Here is a 7,846-nt window from a genome sequence, read left to right as displayed (position 1 = left end):
TTTCAGTGTATAAAACGTTCTTATTTACTTATCGCGTTTTGTAATACAATAACCAAGTTTTTTATATCGATCGTGATAGTTGTAGAAAGGGCAACAATTATGAACCATACCGATCATTACAAAAAACAAAAAACTGTCCAGCATTTCCTTGACCAATTTATTTAAAAATCTTATTTTTCAAATTTATAGGACCGTCCCACTGTGGGCCCATTGCCCAAACTAGGTTGCATTAATTCGATTATTTTCCAGTTACTTAAAAACCTTATACATTGCCGGTAATTAATAATACAACTTTTTTTCAATTTTCCAGCGTTGCCACATTAGTATTTTTAGGAGCATATTTTATTATTTATTTACTTTTATTATGTATATATTTTAAAACTAGAATAAAAAAAATGGAAACATTTTGCAATTACTGCACAGTTTTATTCAAAAAGCTTCTGCAGTCATGTGAAATAATTGAACTGTATTTAAGGAAACAGAAAACATACTAGTTAACAAATTCTAAATATATGAACTATTTACCTAAATTAAATTAACTTATTGAAAATATAACTATTTTATTAAAACAACACAGCAAGCAAGAGATCATACAAAAGACAAAAAACTTAAAGGATAAGAAAAAGCCTTAGAATTGGCTTATAAATAAAATTTTGGTAGAGATGTTTTCTACTTAACATACTTTTTTAAACCCTGAAACCCACTAGGTAAATTATAATTTTAGTCATTCTCGCTGTCATGACATGTCAGACTCACTACCCATACACTCAAAGTCATATTCCGAGGTCTCCGAAAAATAGTCATTTTTTGTAAGGCATGGAAGCTCTGGGCTTTTAAGTAGAGCCAATATATCAGGTGATAGCGGTTTTTTTGGTCTTACAGTTTTTTTCGGTAACTGGTTATAACGGGGTCAGAGGACACTAATAACATTCGCATCAAGTCTTTATTCGTGGCAATGCGCGATTTTTTTTGGGTGTGATGCTCGCCATGTCGCAGACAATCTTTGTGACGTGCCTCTTGGGCCTCCTCAAAGAGCTGCCCAATAGGCACAACACAATGTTTAATAATATCTGTGGAATGTGGAATATCTGTGGCAGTTTGTGGACGGTTATGGGCATATAATACCACGAGTAAAGACTTATATTTTAAATATTTCTTCTACAAGGTTTTTCTTACTAGAGACACTCCACACACGTTTTTTTCGATATCTTGTTTTAAAAACGAAAAAACAAAAGTAGTCTTGCAATTTTGAGTTTAAACGTGTGTATAAAATGAAAACAATATGCATAAAAATAATTCATTATAATTGGCTCATTGCGCAAGCAATACATGCGATAAACAACTTTAATTTTAATATTTTTATTACTCAGAGGTTGACATTTTTAACTGGCATAAGCTTTGCAATTATTTGCGACATTTTTGGCTTACAGTTTTTAGTAGTTTACATCCTCGCCTAATAAAAAATGTATATTTTTGCTTGGCACTCTTTGGCCTTCATATTTTTTTACTCTATAGAATTTGAAAAATTAAATATTAATGGTACTTATCCCGTCACTTCTTGTCAAATCTCAGAAAAAACACAAACATTCTACATTGCATGTGCAGGTCTAAACTAATTAACAGGACTGACATCAGTTGTCAAATAATTAAAGCGGCATTTGTTTTCAAGGCCTACTAAGCCATTTAAAAACTATGAAAACTTCGTTATTTTATTGAAGCGATTGCAATAAAAATAGATTTTCTTTTAAACATCTGTTAATGTGCCCTTATAAAAAATTCTTGGTAAAGTATTTTTAGAAAGCAATACTGTTTTTACATGTTTCAGTATGTTCTTAATTTAAAAACATTGGCAAATTTTGCATTTTTAATAATTATTTATTGCAACCTAGTTTATGCACGGGGCCCACAGTGCGTCCGTTTTCGTTTGTAATTAATTAACAATAGAAAAATCACTACCAACTTAAATGGACATTTGGCAGTTGATTATAGAATTGTGTTGAAAATGACAAAATAGTGCAAAATGTAATGCAAATAACCAAAATATACTAATAATATAGTATGAGTATAAGTTCGTGAGACCTTGGCGAGAGGTGTGGATCGAAACCCACCCATAGACGTCTTTTTATTGTCTAATCATCACATAAACAAATTTAGGTACGAGTCTTCAGATGTTCCCCTAGAGTTCTTCAAGGGAACATTATTCCAATAAAACTTAATGACAAAAAAATAAATTAACTATTAACTATACACTAGTCGAAAGGGACTTTTTAAGTATTATAATGAATGAATGAAGTTTAATAAAAAAATTGTAATATGCAATATTTCCCTATGAAAAATAATAATAATAAGGTAATAACGGCATACCCATTGAGTGTCTGAAGCATCGAATAAAAGGGCCAAATAGATTTACGAATAAGCTGATTTAAGCGAGAAAAGTGATATTCCAATTTACCAAAACGGAGATAAAAAAGAAAAAACGGAAATGCATGGTCTAAATATAAATTATTTTCTGATATAACGCCAAAAATAGATTTGAAAGTCAAATACGATAATGTAATTCCTAGTCATTTGGTAAATGGTCCGGTGATTTTACAAGGTCTGTAAATTGGGACGCCCACAAGAAACTAAAAGCTTTTAAGGTTCCCCCAGAACTATGCGTTTCGGTTGAGATAAATACAAATCATAGCGTCCTATGAATAAATCATTACACAGATTTCTCGCAACAACAGATGAACAACAACTGATTGTAATTAAATGATTTTTGTTAACCACTAATTCACGATTGATGAAGCCTGTGGTAAGTTTTTTAGCTTTTCTTTTTTTACTAAGGACAAGATGGACAATACTTAAATGAAATAAAGCAAAATCAAAAATCGTCAGTAGCCAGTTTGCTTCTGTTAAGTAAAGTAAAAGCTAAATTTGATGAAGGTTTGACCTAGGGTTTTTTTTTCAAATCCTATAGGAACACAATGTGTAATTTTAATATCTCCCAAAATACTATAAAAAAAATTCTTCGACCATCATTGCATGAATCAGCAAAATTACAAATTTTAAACAACCAATTTGTACATAACGGATATGATACTAATGGTCATTTTACTCGAACTGTTTCTTGAGAACAAAAAGCAAAGAAAGGAATGTGTATCATGAAAACCCAAAGATGTCATGTTGGATTTTCTATTGATCGAACTTTGCAGCTTATATAAATTTGAGTTTTTTTATTCTAGCGGCTTGTCAATTGCTTTAAATTTTTCAAAGTTTTTTTTATTGGCACAGCGAAATTATAGATCATCAAAATTTATCAGCTTATTTTAACTTCACTTCGTGTGAAACCGATAGTGGCAGCATATTAAAGTCCAAATTGTGTCTAGCAATCAATTAAATTTTTAATGAATTTTATTAAGTGTACATAACGAGTTTTTATTACCAACCCTTCACTTAACTGAAGTAATATATAGCGAGTACAAACTGGATTGTTAATAAAAGAATATATAATCGCGAGGCCTCTTTTGCTCAATTTAGGTAAGTATTGTTAATCTGCTTGAGCTGTTGTTGCAAGGGTGGGCGATGTAAATACAAAAATAATTTCAGTGTAATTCGTGAAAGCAATCTTTTCCAGAATATAATAATCATTGGAACTTTACATTATCCGATAAGTTTGTTTTTATTTTAGTATTCTTCTCTAATGTCTTCCGAAATGGCGTTGCCGTTCTATTTTTAACTTCGTATTTAGGGGATGTACCTTGAGTTTGAAACAAACTTTTCCTCAGCTATAAAACTAACACCTCGCACTGTATGTGCTCTATTTATGACTCTGGGATTTGGTATTTGGCGAGGAAACAGGATTACGAACTTATTCTTTGATTTAAAATGAAAGCTTCTCTTTTAATTATTTCGGTATCGTGGCAAATTATTAAAATGTTTAGGAATATAATTTTTCACCTGTCAATTTAATAAGAGCTTAAAATATAGTTGTAATCTGGGGCATCATTTTTATATGGTAAAGCCACGTGTAGATAGAGAATATACATATAAATAAAATAGAAAGGAAACGGCTGTGTCAAAAGCATTTCTTAATAAAACAACGATCTTCTTCACAGCGTTGCCATTGTAGGGTTTAAATTGGCTATATGCATAGAATAGCAGCTCCGAAATTCACTATTTTTTTTGTTTATTATAATATTGATGTGTTGCAGCACACTATTCCAGTTCTTGATTTATTTTTTAAAAATATCTGTTGCTTTAGACATATTGATCTATTTTGGTATATCAGGAGCTCGCGTTTTACCACAATCCGAAACTCAATTTTACGTACTCGACGCGCGTTTCGACAAACCAAGTTGGCATCTTCAGGAGAAGATTAAAACTGTTTTAATCTTCTCCTGTGGTAAAACGCGTTGTTATGTGTTAGTGCAGTGCCGAAGGTTTAAGTCAAGAGTTTGACAAGCGTAGGTAGTTGATCTTCTGCTTTCTCTGATCTTTACTTTGTTTTCTTTATTAATTTAGTATTATTAACTGTTACACTGTTAGACTGCTCCAGAAATGAAAATTAGAAAATAATTATTAATAGATACATGAACTTTAATTAAAATAACTAGGCCGAACACTTTTTAGACTATTTTTTAAATTTGTTACATTACCCGAAACTTCTAAATCATAGGTATTAAACTATATTTGCTAACGAACCAATGGAGCTTTCAAGTCATAGTTATGAAATAAATCCTTAAGCCATTCTCGCTTGTCAATATGAGTTTAATAAAAAAGAGACCAAACCTGGCTGGAATATTCACTGAGTGGCCGAAACCTACTTATAAAACCTAAGCCGCAATACCCTTTAGCTTTTATATTATTTACAGATTCCAGAAAGTTAGCCTGCAATCAACCAAAGACTCTAAAACCTTTAATTTTATTCGCAATTTTCAAAGGAATGGCATTCAAGGAATAAATAAAAATAATTTGTAAATATTTTCTAGAGAAAGTTATGCAGAGGTATTTTTTTATATTTAGATTCAAAGCATTTAGTGTTGCCATTTTGATTAAATTTTTAAATGGAAGGATGAAATTGTTAATTTGAAATTCTTTGCAAACTTAGTTTTGCCGTGGTTTTCAAAAATATTCTGCCTTTTGATGCATCTTTGGTTGCGTATGGATGCAGTGTAGCTTGGATTCTATATAGTATAGTTTAAAAAAATATGGATGTTTGAATTAAAATACCAAGTCTCCACAGATTTTAAGAACCCTGTTGGAGCTTGCCTTAAAGGTTTGTTTATGATTTTGAAACGGAATACCCCAATAGTTATGGGAATATCGGCAACGCAGCTTCGCAGTATTGCTGGGATGGAAACGTTTGACATCGACAAAGGGTCCCCGCTGCGAAGAAGCCTTTTTCTTGACCTCGAATATTTTGTTCTAAAAATAGACTGCTTATGATTTTCCCCCTTTTTGATGAATTTATTAAAAAATCCTTCCATAGAGAAAAAGATTCTATATTCTCCGAGAATATTATTAAGAACGAAGCTGATTTTAATTACATTACCATACATAAAGTTGTGTAGTAAAATATCATTTAGGAATAAAATTTAGCGACTATTAAGAAAAAAATGTTAACATAGGGTTATTAAATATTTTCGAAATTTTATCAATATGCATGTCTATTGCCTTAAGTGTTATTTTTAATCATTGAGAAAGTAAAAACACTCCACGTAACTCTAAACGTAAACAAGATATAGTTTTCAATGGTGCGACTCTAGATTTACCGCACAATTACCGAGATTAATATTCGCCTTCCATATTTAATGACCTGCAAAATGCATGAATCTCGTATCTTATTGTATTTAAGTCCATTCTGTATGTAGGTGAGACAACACATTTTCATTCCATTCCAACGATAATTACCACAATTTTAGCATAATTATTTTTGCTTTAATTGATATGGGACCTACCAAACCTAACGGATCAAATATTTTACTTATTGTTTAAAGTATAATATAGTGTCGTTCTCCGAGTTGCAAACTAAACCTCATGCATCAGAGTCTTTGTTTTCAGAAAATTCTAACAAAGGTTGATAGCGGAAATTGAATTGACCTCGTTTAAGCATGTCAGTTAAATCATTTTTTTGTTATATTAAACCGTCAACCGTATAACTTCCAGTCAATAACTCGTCGACTTAAAAGTCATTTCGATCACTATGCATGGCTAAAAAAGGCGCAGGTGCAGTTTCGTATGTATTTAAGGTGCGCGAAAATGGAAATGTGATCTCCATGAAATGTGTTGCAAGTGTCCTCTGATCAGGTTGAATATTAATTTGTTGGTGCATTTTTACACAATCTGCGCTTAAAGCGCATTGTGTAAAATCTTGTTGGATTATTGGGTCAACTATAAGTATGTCATTTAATGATTAAGTTGAGTCAGTGACCGCTGAACCATCAAAAACAATACGTATCTTCGTTGCGGTGGATGATTCCTCTTGTACACAATAGTGAGATACGTAATTAGCGAATAACAATCAGCTGTGTATTTTCTTCCATGAAATTTACATAATCGTTTCCTAAATCTCAAAAATTGAAAATCTACCATCTGGTTCACATTTACGTGAACTTTCAAAATGGATTTCATATTTCACTTGCTCTTGATACCATAATGGAATTGGAACATTGTCAGTGCTATGTACTGTTACAGTTATATTATCTTGAATATTTAAACCTGAATTTGAATCACTTGAAGATTGGTGTGGAGTGGAATCTGATTTTTTTTTTGCCCACAAAATGCAATAACGCATATTGTTTTCTATTACATACTTTACAGTTTGGTGCTAAACAATTCAATCATAGGCGCAACTTTTATATTTGTACATATTATCTGGACTTTGAGTTCAAACTAAAAAATTGTTCACATCGAAAAATGTTGTGGTTTTCCCGACAAACCGCACAGTACTGTAATGCTATTCACAAAACTTCTGGATTCATCCTGCGTCGGTTTTCGCTTAGTCGAAATTGCTGACGTTTCGCCAATCATCCTGTTGGCTTATTTAGAGCTTGACTGAAACTGTTTTTGTCAAGCTCTGAAGAAGCCAACAGGATGATTGGCGAAACGTCAGCAATTTCGACTAAGCAAAAACCGACGCAGGAGGAATCCAGAAGTTCTGTAAAAAGCGCACTGTAACTGTTATTATTATTAACATAAATCTGAGCAAATATTTTATTGGGTTCTTTTTTATTAAACTTCAAATCATATTTAATTTCTGAGTTTTTGCATCCAATAGTCTCTAACAAGCTACATCGCATTGTTAAAAACTGTATAAACTCCTCCATGCTGGACATAACATTGCCATCAATTGGCGTTTCCCACTCCCTCCTAGTTGTAGTATCAAGTTTGGTAACAATTAAATAGATTTATAAAGTATCCCACTTATTAACCGGTACTTCCAGACTTTGAAGTGTTTAGGTACGTTATCTAAGGGATGTCTCAAATAACTGTCAGATTCTTTGAATAAATTCCACATATATGTATAGTTAGACGATGCAGTGCAGCAATTATCTGAGAAGCATTATCCTTGAAAGTACTACGCAGTCGCTCCATGTCATGTAAAGTAGGATTATCATGAAAAACATCATGAGAAGTCATCATAAGACGCGGAAAAAATAGTATATAAGAGCAAGTTTTGCATGTGTTATTTTACCCGAAAATACATTCGCGTTGTTACTAATGTTGGAATTAATCTAGGAATTGATATCTGTACTACGTGCATTACTATTAGCATTTTACAATAATTATTTTGCCTTTTAAACGAGTTGTAAAAATGACTTTTCAAAGGTTTGTTTTTCCGCGACATAACTTTAATCATCGT

This window comes from Cylas formicarius, unplaced genomic scaffold (genome assembly GCF_029955315.1).
Source record: "Cylas formicarius isolate icCylForm1 unplaced genomic scaffold, icCylForm1.1 PGA_scaffold_4__25_contigs__length_36172078, whole genome shotgun sequence".
Lineage (NCBI taxonomy): Eukaryota > Metazoa > Arthropoda > Insecta > Coleoptera > Brentidae > Cylas > Cylas formicarius.
This window is presented reverse-complemented; position numbering follows the sequence as displayed.